At 43.6% G+C, this 13,308-nt stretch overlaps 1 protein-coding gene across 9 annotated transcripts in view; it reads left to right on the forward strand.

Moving 5' to 3' along the window:
- Positions 1 to 13,308, forward strand: part of ZNF385B (zinc finger protein 385B) — a 385,947-nt gene that overhangs the window by 270,049 nt on the left and 102,590 nt on the right. The window contains exon 1 of one of the 9 annotated variants that reach the window (XM_083154705.1): positions 3,408 to 3,724. The exons of the other annotated variants lie outside the window; for them this stretch is intronic. The gene's annotated coding sequence lies outside the window, so the exon portion shown is untranslated. Of the gene's footprint in view, positions 1 to 3,407; positions 3,725 to 13,308 lie in introns of those variants that run through there. 9 annotated transcript variants of the gene reach the window in all.

Raw genomic sequence — 13,308 nt, forward strand, 5'->3', positions numbered from 1 at the left:
GGACCAGTGTGCATGGGCGGTGGCCATTTTGTCGGTGATTTTTGCCACAAATGCAGTGGTTGGCGGGATTCCGGAGAGGTAAGTATTAAAACATGGGTGCAATGTGGGCCCCCTAGGATCAGGGACCCTTGTACTCTGCTCACATTGCAGCCATTATAGAAACGCCTATGAGAAGAAATTAAAATACCTTTCCATATGACACAGTGGTGCTCCTTAGAACACAATCACCACTGAGTGTGCAGTTTTATCTTATTACTACTTTGCCTAAGTAAATGTACATGCATGAAAGTAGTATTAATGTACAATGGAACACTGTGCACATGATATGGTTCTGTGACCATATAGAAAATGACAATTTTACTCAGGGCCGACGCAGCATGCTCACAAAACTACACGGTGCTCTCCCTGCTCCGCTAGCCTGCTGCTGTCCACTGTTGCTGTCAGCAGCTGGCCCACTGAGCAGGGAGCATCTGGGCTTGCCCATGCCTGTGCACTTCCTGCCATGAGCTGCTCGGAGCATGGAGGAAGTGAGCCTGGCTGCTCAGCACCACAGTGCCGGGGACAGCTCCAGTACAGAGTAGGTTTAGGGGGAGGTGGCTGCTGTACTGAGGAAGGTGGTGGTGGGGAAGGCAGAGGAGAAGCTGCCAGAAAGTGGCGGGCGCAGGAGTGGGGCTGTGTAACATAATGTGTAAGCGGATTAAGTGTGGTTCTTATGTGTTAGGGGAACTACTACTTTGGGTAATATGCATATATGAGGCACTACTACTGTACGCATTATGTGTATATGAGGCACTACTACTGTAAGCATTATGTGTATATGAGGCACTACTACTGTGAGCATTATGTGTATATGAGGCACTAATACTGTGGGCAATATATGTATATGAGGCACCACTACTGTGGGATTTTGTGTGTAAGAGACACTACTATTGTGTGGTGTTATGTTTATAATTTACACTATTGTGTGATGTCACATGAGTAAAGTACACTACTATGAGGTGTAATGTGAATCAAGATTGCACTACTGTCTGGTGTAATATGAATTAGGGAGTACTATAGTGTGGGGAGGCCCCTTCCTTGTGAGACCCCACCCCCTTATTCAGTACACACCTTTTGTGATCACTGTCCTTTTATAGTGTGGGAAGGAGGTGCTACAGACAGAGCTGCCCTCAGCTTTGCCGAGCACTCGCCAGATCCCCCTAGCTGGCAAGCGCTGGCGGAGGGTGGCAATGTGCAGGCCGGCAGACAGCTCACTCGCTTGTGCGTCCCCTTCAGCAAGGCAGCGGGGACAGGGTGCTTCCCTGCCAATCTCTGCTAGAGAGAGACAGGCAGGGCTTCCGACAGAATGGAGCGCGCGAGCGTCAAGTCCGGCGGCTGGCGGGGGACGGCGCATGGCGATAGAATCTAATGAGAGCGGCTCCATCTGTAATTTATAGTTTGTAGTGGGCACCATACTTGCTAGCACTGACCCTGATTATACATGTAACAGAAGTCCATGGTGACATGATATCTAGAATAGTACAGTAGGATGTATTATTAGTTAAATTCCCAATAAATATTGGCATGATAACATCAAGACTGACTAAATATAACCAGTTACTGTATAACACCATTTAATGTTTGTAGTACAATAGTACAAATAGGGAACAGTGCTCTTCTATGATGGGGGGGGGGGGGGGCACCCTTAGCTGCACAAGGGGGGGGGGGGGGGGGGCACCCTTAGCTGCACCAGAATGAGAGATGCCATTGACTACAACCTGTACAAATAATATAGTACCTATAATGGTCAGCTCAGGGGTAGGAGTGGGGATTTAGGAATAGCTAATGCTGCATATCGTCCTGATCAATGGGTAATGTCTACGAATTTCCTAAAAATACTGTAGGGTGGGTGTTCTTATCGACAGTGGGGGAACCTGGATTCCATATCCGTGTTGAAAGGTTGCTATAGTGTGGTCCTCACGTTTATGACATATTGTCCTACTGTAGCCTCTGTGCCTGGTTCCCACTGGTCACAGCTCAATGGGTGGCATCTGTCTCGTCACCTCCGATATAGAGACTTGTGCCAAGCCAGATGGCATGATGTCCCAATAATATGAATAAATGTAGGGACTTACCCAGAAGTTAGGGGATGTCCGTGTCCTCTCTTCCTCCTGCCTGTGTTCTCCTGGGCGGATGGTAACACCGAAGGGGGATGCAGGTAAGAATAGTGCTGGGAGATTGTAGTAGAGGCTAGAGCAGTGATTTTCAACCTTTTTACCTTGCGGCACACTAAATAAGATTTTTAAATTGGCACACCATGAGATCCCCACAGGGCAAACCTATTGGCCCATCATATAAAAATTGGTACTTGTTTCCTAAAACGGCCACACCGATGTTGATCGGGTCGGAAAAATCGCGTCGGTCGCATCGCATGTGACCAAATCGCACGCGATGCGACCGACGCAATGGTCCCGATTTTTACATTGATTGAAATGTGAATAGGGTCCCTGGGACCCTATTTTACATTGGATTCAATGTAAATTTGTCCCCAGACCCCAATTTTAACCCCACGATTGACGCCAACCCGAAGCGTGGCCTTTTCATACCCCTACTATCCACGTTGGTGTGGAGTTGAGAATATAAAGAGTGGCGAGCGCAGCGAGCTACCGAGCCCGAAGCGTGGCGAGCGGCGGTACGCGTCCTCCGACCTTTTCATACCCCTACTATCCACGTCGGTGTGTAGTTGAGAATATAAAGTGTGGCGAGCGCAGCGAGCCACCGAGCCCGAACGCGCATAACTTCCCAATGGCAGTAAGTGGCTACAGTATTTACAGTAGTTTGTACAATTATTGATATCACTTGTGTATTATAACAATATAAAACCAAATAACAAAATTTCCCTATTGTAATAACTACATTATTTAGGTTGTTCCATGCTTGTTTGTATGTATGAGTTGACTAAAGGTTTGTATGCAGAGCTTAAAGTGGTCTTGGAGAGGTGGTGGAACTCCTTTCCCCTAACACTGTCCCACCATACATTAGGCAGAGACTAGACCAGTGCCAGGGAATTTGTACCCTACCTCCCGTAAAGGGATTATGGTCCCACAAGGAAGGGGTGTGGTCACACAATAGTAAGTCCAATTAAAATTACAACACACAGTAGCACAATCATATACACATTGCACCGCATGTAGTGCCCTTGATTCATATTAAGTCACACATTATTGCCCCTAAATACATATAATGTCCACAGTTGTGCTACTTATACACATCTGGCTCTGTAATTCCAGCTGCTCTCTGTCCATGTCCCTCAGCAGCTCCATGGCCTGTTCCCTCCAGCTGCTTACCCACCTCTGTGTCCCTCCAGCCCCCTCTCACCTGTCTGCAGCATGCACAGAGCCTGTTCCACTTTGTGGCTCTTCTTCACTTCAACTGCAGTGATTGAATGACAACGCATACGCTGTGCCAGAAGAAGAAGCTGTTGGGACAGGCTTTTCTGTTGGAATCACTGTTCAGGGCTGTGGTAGAGGTGGAACTCCGTTCACCCTACCATTAGATGTGGTGGAACTCAGTTTCGGTGAAGCTCTAGGGAGATACTGCCATTCTCTTGCATTTTGGCTCAACTCCCTAAAAAATTAGCTGGGTTTAATGGCATGCTGTGAATTGCTGTGCGATAATGCTAATTGTAGCATTTCACAATAGGATTGGGACCATGATTATGCAGGATGCGTCATCACCTCTACAGGTAAAACAATCACAATAGATTCTTTAATTATTTTACTTACATCTACTGCATGCAACCTTTGTTCCCATGTTCAGTTACCCTTTAGGAAATAATACCGATGCTGTGTATATTTGCTAATCAGAATGTTTTTTTTGAACATTACTGTATGAGACAGACTCCAACCTTGAGCTAGACAGTTTTTCTCCTCATTAATAAATGGGACAGAGTTTGACAACCTAGAAGATAAATGAGGAACAGGGTGACAAAGAGAGAATCTGCGGAATGATTTACTGCGTGTTTCTGTTCTTCCAACAGCACAAAGAAAACAAACAGCTGAGTCGTGCTCCATAAATTTCATGCCACAACATAAAGGGGGAAATATTTTTAAAGAGAGCTGCATGTATAATAATGGAATGAGTTTACACTAGATTGATATATACTGAGTTATTTGGAAGTCATGCGCAAGCAACAGTCTATCCCTCCAGACGTTCATCATTTTTGTTTGTTTGGAGGTTTTTGTTTTATGCTGGAGATTCTTACCAAATATTAGTCTGTGTATTCCACAGCATTTTTTCTAATGTTCAGTGTAGATCATAGCTGCCTACCCTCCTGCATTCTGCCGGAGACTCCCTGAAATAGCAGCAATCCCTCTCTCCCTCATTAGCCTAGCAATCTCCCTCATGTCACCTAGCCCACATTACACTGCTACATCATAGTTACCTCCCCTCTTGCATTCTGCCGGAGACTCCCTGACATAGCAGCAATCTCCCTCTCTCCCTCATTAGCCTAGCAATCTCCCTCATGTCACCTAGCCCACATTACACTGCTACATCATAGTTACCTCCCCTCTTGCATTCTGCCGGAGACTCCCTGAAATAGCAGCAATCTCCCTCTCTCCCTCATTAGCCTAGCAATCTCCCTCATGTCACCTAGCCCACATTACACTGCTACATCATAGTTACCTCCCCTCTTGCATTCTGCCGGAGACTCCCTGAAATAGCAGCAATCTCCCTCTCTCCCTCATTAGTCTAGCAATCTCCCTCATGTCACCTAGCCCACATTACACTGTTCCATCATAGTTACCTCCCATCCTGCATTCTGCAGGAGACTCCCTGAAATAGCAGCAATCTCCCTCTCTCCCTCATTAGCCTAGCAATCTCCCTTATGTCACCTAGCCCACATTACACTGTTACATTTTTTTGGGAAAAAGTAATGAGAGTTAGATACATTTACATTGAATCATCAGCACCATTTCCCAGCACTTTACCAAGTATAGTAGCTCTCACTAACGGCTTTGGGGCTCATCTACATTTGGATGAAAGTCATTTTAAAAGATTCCTCTCAGATGTAGCAGTACGCACCCACGCTTCTAGGTGCCACGTTCACAATCTCTTCACAATCTCTCCATATATGGAACTAGACACGCCCTTTGGGAGAAGCATGACACGCCCCCTCAATGGGGTGCTTTGCAAAATTCTACTACCAACTATAATCTCCCTGAAACTAGTTTTCAAAAGTAGGCAAGTATGGTGTAGATTATAGATGACGTCAGACTGGGGAGTAAAGGGCCTGCTATTGAAGGGGAGTTGATAAATTTAGGGGTAGTGTTCACTCCCAATAAAAATTGTAGAATACAGATGTAGCTGGCCTCATTCAGCTGGGTGCTGGTGGTCAGATCGCCAGGAGGGGACGCATGTGCATACGATGCTTGCCCGTCCCCTTCCGACGGAGCCCAGCACTGCCCTCTGCCGCATCTACTCCGCTCCTCCATCGGTGCCTGCATCCCCCTGAAACCCCCCTAACCCTGCCCAGGGCCGTAACTAGGGGGTGGCTAGGGGGTCACGCGCACCGGGCGCTGGAGGGTGGGGGCGCTAGTTTGGTGTCCCGGCAGCGTGGTCCCTAGGATGAGCAGCGGGGGTCCGGGGACTGGTGGGTTAACTCCGGCTCCTAGCGCTGCCGGACGGGAGGCAGGTTTTGAAAAGACTTGCCGGACGCTGATTGGCTGAATTCAGCCAATCAGCGTCCGGCAAGTCTTTTCAAAGTCATCAGCGCTTCCCGCCGCCAGGCAGATAGCGCTAGGAGACGGAGTGAGTGAAGGCTGCCGCTACACCAGTCCCTGGACCCCTGGACGCTACACACAGGTATGTTGGCAGCGGGGGTCCAGGGACTGGTGTAGCGGCAGCTTTCACATACACAGCCGCTCACTATTTGCCTGGCGGTGGGAAGCGCTGATGTTTTTTGTGGGGGGGGGCGGGGGGCGTCCAAATGACTGCCGACCCGGGCAACGAAACATCTAGTTTCAGCCCTGCCCTGCCTGTTTCCCGCCGATGAAAATCGCCAGCGGGGACATTCTGTCTATTCCCGTCGCTTAATTAGAGGCACTACATCTGTAGATCCAGCTACCACTTAAGAGGCTGCACTGGAGGAACAGCTGCTGATGCCCCCTTAGCAATTGAACCTAACCCCTCCAACAAGAATGGACCCAGGTAATAATTACCTGCCCCCCACCCCCTCCTCTTTGGCAAGGCTGGGGGAATGCATTGGTAGTGGCCCATGGGGTGTGTCCAGCCTCCACAGGGGGTGTGACCAAACAACACAGAGTTTTGACTGACCATTAGAGAGGAGATAGCCTGCAGATAGTAATGATACTACAGTGGTCTGAGCCCCCTTGTAGATAGTCTGGTAATGCACTCTACATATACACACAGGGGACAGTGCCTAAAACTCAGCGCCCATCGTTCATAGTTGACAGAGCATCACGAATGTGTATTTCTCACATGTTCCATAATGGAATTAATAATTGATAAGACTTACATTAGTGTCTACAGAATTACCAGTGTGATGATGACTTAAGTGTTGGTAACTTATTTTCTTTGTCAAATGCATTCTATGCAGAAAGATTTGTTTTAAATATTATTTTCACACTAGAAAATCTTAGATCCATTAAACCAATTTATTGGCGGGAGGGTGAAACTATCGGTGTGAGAATCTGATAGTGAGAGATTTGGGGGAGAGTTTCCCCATTTTTTTTTTTTAAAGCGGCAATCATTTACACTGAAAAACCTGGTTGATTTTGACATCTAATGGATTGCCGCTTCAAAAAAAAAAAGGGAAAACTCTCCCAAAATTCTCTTCCTTTATGATTCTCACATTCACATGTTTATCCATGTTCCTGCTCTACCAGGTAACTAACCCTTTAGGGTACTTGTGGACAATCACGGCTCCCACGATCTGCATCGTATGGTAAAAAAATCGCATCGCATGCGATTTTTAACAGAAATGCATCCAAATGCATTGAAATTTGTATCAAACATGTTCAATGGCCCCCAAATGTAATTTTTCAGGCTGTACCACCCCCACTATCAACGCGAACCCGAAGCGTGGCGAGCGCAGAGAGCCCACGAGGGGCTGCGGTACGCGTCCTACGACCTTTTCATACCCCCACTATCCACGTCGAGCCCGAAGCGTGGCGAGCGCAGCGAGCCCCGCGAGGGGACACGGATACCTTCACAAGTATCCGCGTCCCCTCGCGGGCTTCACAGGTGTCCGCGTCCCCTCGCTGCGCTCGCCACACTGGGACTGCAAATGGGCCAGCCACTCACAAGTCCTGCCACTGCCTAATGCCCTCCTGGTCTACCTTGATTCAAACCCCCCCCCCCCCCCCCCATACACACACACCTCCACCACGTGTGTCCTCCTCCCATCAAATGTTGTTTGAGATCTGTGGCAAGGATAGAATAAATTCATACCTCTAAACATCTGAGACTAGGTAATAAATAAAACCCTTATGTGCGCTGAAGGCATGTGTTTCCTAAAAAGCGTGCTTGTGAAAAGGGGGCAGGGCCTTCTGACAGGAGGCATACCCAGTGGGGAATTTTTCCCTTTAGGCACTTGCCTAGTGGTGGCACCTGCAGGGGCGGATCCAGGAGAAAATGACAGGGGGGGCACCATGACAGGGGGGATGGGAGTGAGCGGTGTTAGTAGTGCCAGTGTGCCTTCTCAGAGAGTAAAGGGAGATAGAGAGGAGGAGAGCAGAGAGAGAGGGAAGGAATGGGATTAGAAATAGGCCCTGACATTTTAAGTACATAGGCCCACTGTGGAGTGAAAAGTGAAGGATGGAGGTTTTATTAAAAAGGGGCGTGGCCATTCCAAATGGGGCGTGTCCTTGAGTGTAGTGTACCACACCATATACCACTTTTACACATTATGCAACGAAATAGTGGACCCTATTATACTTGCCGCTTACACATGATGCCAAAAAGAATGAGACAAAATTTCCATAACGCCACATGGATTAAGCCATAGTATAGATAATGATGTATAAATAGGGACATTGCGTGCCGTCGGCGAGCCAAAAATGTACACAGTAATGCCCATTACACATAATGTCACACACCGTAATACCAATTAAATATAATGTCACACACTGTAATGGCCATTACACATAATGCCAACAAAGTAATGCCCATAAAACACAATGCCATACGTTGTGATGCCTATTAAACATAATGCCAATACCAAAATGCCCATTACATATTATACCATTTAATTGCTGCTTACCTACATACTTATTGTCAGAGGAATATCACTTGTTGCCAGGGGTTACATGCTTCTTGCCAGGGGTTTTACTCTTGTTGCCATGCCATGGGATTGATATTTTTTTTTTTTCCAGGGTGCATGCTTGTGAAGGGTTCCATTTAAATAGCGCGCCAGCGCTACCCAAATCCACACTTCCGGGTAGCGCTGGCCGCACTCTTCTGTTCTGACAAACAATAGGAGGTATAGCAGTACCTCTAGTGTCTGTCTCCTATAAGGCGGCGGCAGTGGTGTAGCTAGGTGCCACGGTGCTCGGAGCAAGGGCATGTTTCGCGCCCCCCTCCCTCTCAATTTGTAGTAGGTGAGGCTCTTGCTCAGTTAAAAGTGGGCATGGACCAACATTATACCACACACCGTAATGCCCATTGCACATTTTAGTGAACTTTGTAAGTCCAATTACACATAAGCCCACACATGATGCCCATTACATACTATATAACACCGTAATCCCCATAACATACTATATGACACCGTAATCCCCATAACATGCTATATAACACACTGTAATGCCCATTACATACTATATAACACACCGTAATGCCCATGACATACTATATAACACACTGTAATGCCCATAACATACTATATAACACACCATAATGCCCATTACATACTATATAACACACCGTAATGCCCATTACATACTATATAACACACCGTAATGCCCATTACATACTATATAACACACCGTAATGCCCATTACATACTATATAACACACCGTAATGCCCATAACAAACTATATAACACTCCGCAATGCCCATTACATACTATATAACACACTGTAATGCCCATTACATACTATATAACACACTGTAATGCCCATTACATACTATATAACACACCGTAATGCCCATTACATACTATATAACACACTGTAATGCCCATTACATACTATATAACACACTGTAATGCCCATAACATACTATATGACACCGTAATCCCCATAACATGCTATATAACACACTGTAATGCCCATTACATACTATATAACACACCGTAATGCCCATCACATACTATATAACACACCGTAATGCACATGACATACTATATAACACACCGTAATGCCCATTACATACTATATAACACCGTAATGCCCATTACATACTATATAACACACTGTAATGCCCATTACATACTATATAACACACCGTAATGCCCATAACATACTATATAACACACCATAATGCCCATTACATACTATATAACACACCGTAATGCCCATTACATACTATATAACACACCGTAATGCCCATTACATACTATATAACACACCGTAATGCCCATAACATACTATATGACACCGTAATCCCCATAACATGCTATATAACACACTGTAATGCCCATTACATACTATATAACACACCGTAATGCCCATAACATACTATATAACACACCATAATGCCCATTACATACTATATAACACACCGTAATGCCCATTACATACTATATAACACACCGTAATGCCCATTACATACTATATAACACACCGTAATGCCCATAACATACTATATGACACCGTAATCCCCATAACATGCTATATAACACACTGTAATGCCCATTACATACTATATAACACACCGTAATGCCCATAACATACTATATAACACACCATAATGCCCATTACATACTATATAACACACCGTAATGCCCATTACATACTATATAACACACCGTAATGCCCATTACATACTATATAACACACCGTAATGCCCATAACAAACTATATAACACTCCGCAATGCCCATTACATACTATATAACACACTGTAATGCCCATTACATACTATATAACACACTGTAATGCCCATTACATACTATATAACACACCGTAATGCCCATAACATACTATATGACACCGTAATCCCCATAACATGCTATATAACACACTGTAATGCCCATTACATACTATATAACACACCGTAATGCCCATAACATACTATATAACACACCATAATGCCCATTACATACTATATAACACACCGTAATGCCCATTACATACTATATAACACACCGTAATGCCCATTACATACTATATAACACACTGTAATGCCCATTACATACTATATAACACACCGTAATGCCCATAACATACTATATGACACCGTAATCCCCATAACATGCTATATAACACACTGTAATGCCCATTACATACTATATAACACACCGTAATGCCCATAACATACTATATAACACACTGTAATGCCCATTACATACTATATAACACACCGTAATGCCTATCACATACTATATAACACACCGTAATGCCCATAACATACTATATAACACACTGTAATGCCCATTACATACTATATAACACACCGTAATGCCCATAACATACTATATGACACCGTAATCCCCATAACATACTATATAACACACCGTAATGCCCATTACATACTATATAACACACCGTAATGCCCATTACATACTATATAACACACCGTAATGCCCATTACATACTATATAACACACCGTAATGCCCATAACATACTATATGACACCGTAATCCCCATAACATACTATATAACAAACTGTAATGCCCATTACATACTATATAACACACCGTAATGCCCATTACATACTATATAACACACTGTAATGCCCATTACATACTATATAACACACCGTAATGCCCATAACATACTATATGACACCGTAATCCCCATTACATACTATATAACACACCGTAATGCCCATTACATACTATATAACACACTGTAATGCCCATTACATACTATATAACACACCGTAATGCCCATAACATACTATATGACACCGTAATCCCCATAACATACTATATAACACACTGTAATGCCCATTACATACTATATAACACACCGTAATGCCCATTACATACTATATAACACACCGTAATGCCCATTACATACTATATAACACACCGCAATGCCCATCACATACTATATAACACACCGTAATGCCCATTACATACTATATAACACACCATAATGCCCGTTACATACTATATAACACACCGCAATGCCCATCACATACTATATAACACACCGTAATGCCCATTACATACTATATAACACACCGTAATGCCCATTACATACTATATAACACACCGTAATGCCCATCACATACTATATAACACACCGTAATGCCCATTACATACTATATAACACACCGTAATGCCCATTACATACTATATAAAACATACCGTAATGCCCATTACATAATATATAACACCGTACTGCTCATTACATACTATATAACACACCGTAATGCCCATAACATACTATATAACACACCATAATGCCCGTTACATACTATATAACACACCGTAATGCCCGTTACATACTATATAACACACCGTAATGCCCGTCACATACTATATAACACACCGTAATGCACATGACATACTATATAACACACCGTAATGCCCGTTACATACTATATAACACACCGTAATGCCCATTACATACTATATAACACACCGTAATGCCCATTACATAGTATATAACACACCGTAATGCCCATTACATACTTTATAACACACCGTAATGCCCATTACATACTATATAACACAACGTAATGCCCATTACATAATATATAACTCACCGTAATGCCCATTACATACTATATAACACACCGTAATGCCCATTACATACTATATAACACACCATAATGCCCATCACATACTATATAACACACCGTAATGCCCATTACATACTATATAACACAACGTAATGCCCATTACATAATATATAACTCACCGTAATGCCCATTACATACTATATAACACACCGTAATGCCCATTACATACTATATAACACACCGTAATGCCCATCACATACTATATAACATACCGTAATGCCCATGACATACTATATAACACACCGTAATGCCCATTACATACTATATAACACACCGTAATGCCCATTACATACTATATAACACACCGTAATGCCCATTACATACTATATAACACACCGTAATGCCCATTACATACTATATAACACAACGTAATGCCCATTACATAATATATAACTCACCGTAATGCCCATTACATACTATATAACACACCGTAATGCCCATTACATACTATATAACACACCATAATGCCCATCACATACTATATAACACACCGTAATGCCCATTACATACTATATAACACACTGTAATGCCCATCACATACTATATAACACACCGTAATGCCCATTACATACTATATAACACACCGTAATGCACATGACATACTATATAACACACCGTAATGCCCATTACATACTATATAACACACCGTAATGCACATTACATACTATATAACACACCGTAATGCCCATTACATACTATATAACACACCGTAATGCACATGACATACTATATAACACACCGTAATGCCCATTACATACTATATAACACACCGTAATGCCCATTACATACTATATAACACACTGTAATGCCCGTTACATACTATATAACACACCGTAATGCCTGTCACATACTATATAACACACGGTAATGCACATGACATACTATATAACACACCGTAATGCCCATTACATACTATATAACACACCGTAATGCCCATTACATACTATATAACACACCGTAATGCCCATTACATACTATATAACACACCGTAATGCCCATTACATACTATATAACACACCGTAATGCCCATTACATACTATATAACACACCGTAATGCCCATTACATACTATATAACACACCGTAATGCACATGACATACTATATAACACACCGTAATGCACATGACATACTATATAACACACCGTAATGCCCATTACATACTATATATCACACCATAATGCCCATTACATACTATATAACACACCATAATGCCCATTACACATTTGACACAAGTGCCACTTACCTACATGCTCGATGCCAAGGGGCTTCATGCTCGATGTCAAGGAGCTTCATGCTCGAGGCCAAGGGGCTTCATGCTCGATGCCAAGGGGCTTCATGCTCAACTGAATCTGCTTGGGTGCAGCAGGGTGGGAGGGTGCTTGCAGCAGGGT

The sequence above is a fragment of the Crinia signifera genome, chromosome 7 (assembly GCF_055691185.1).
Source record: "Crinia signifera chromosome 7, ASM5569118v1, whole genome shotgun sequence".
Lineage (NCBI taxonomy): Eukaryota > Metazoa > Chordata > Amphibia > Anura > Myobatrachidae > Crinia > Crinia signifera.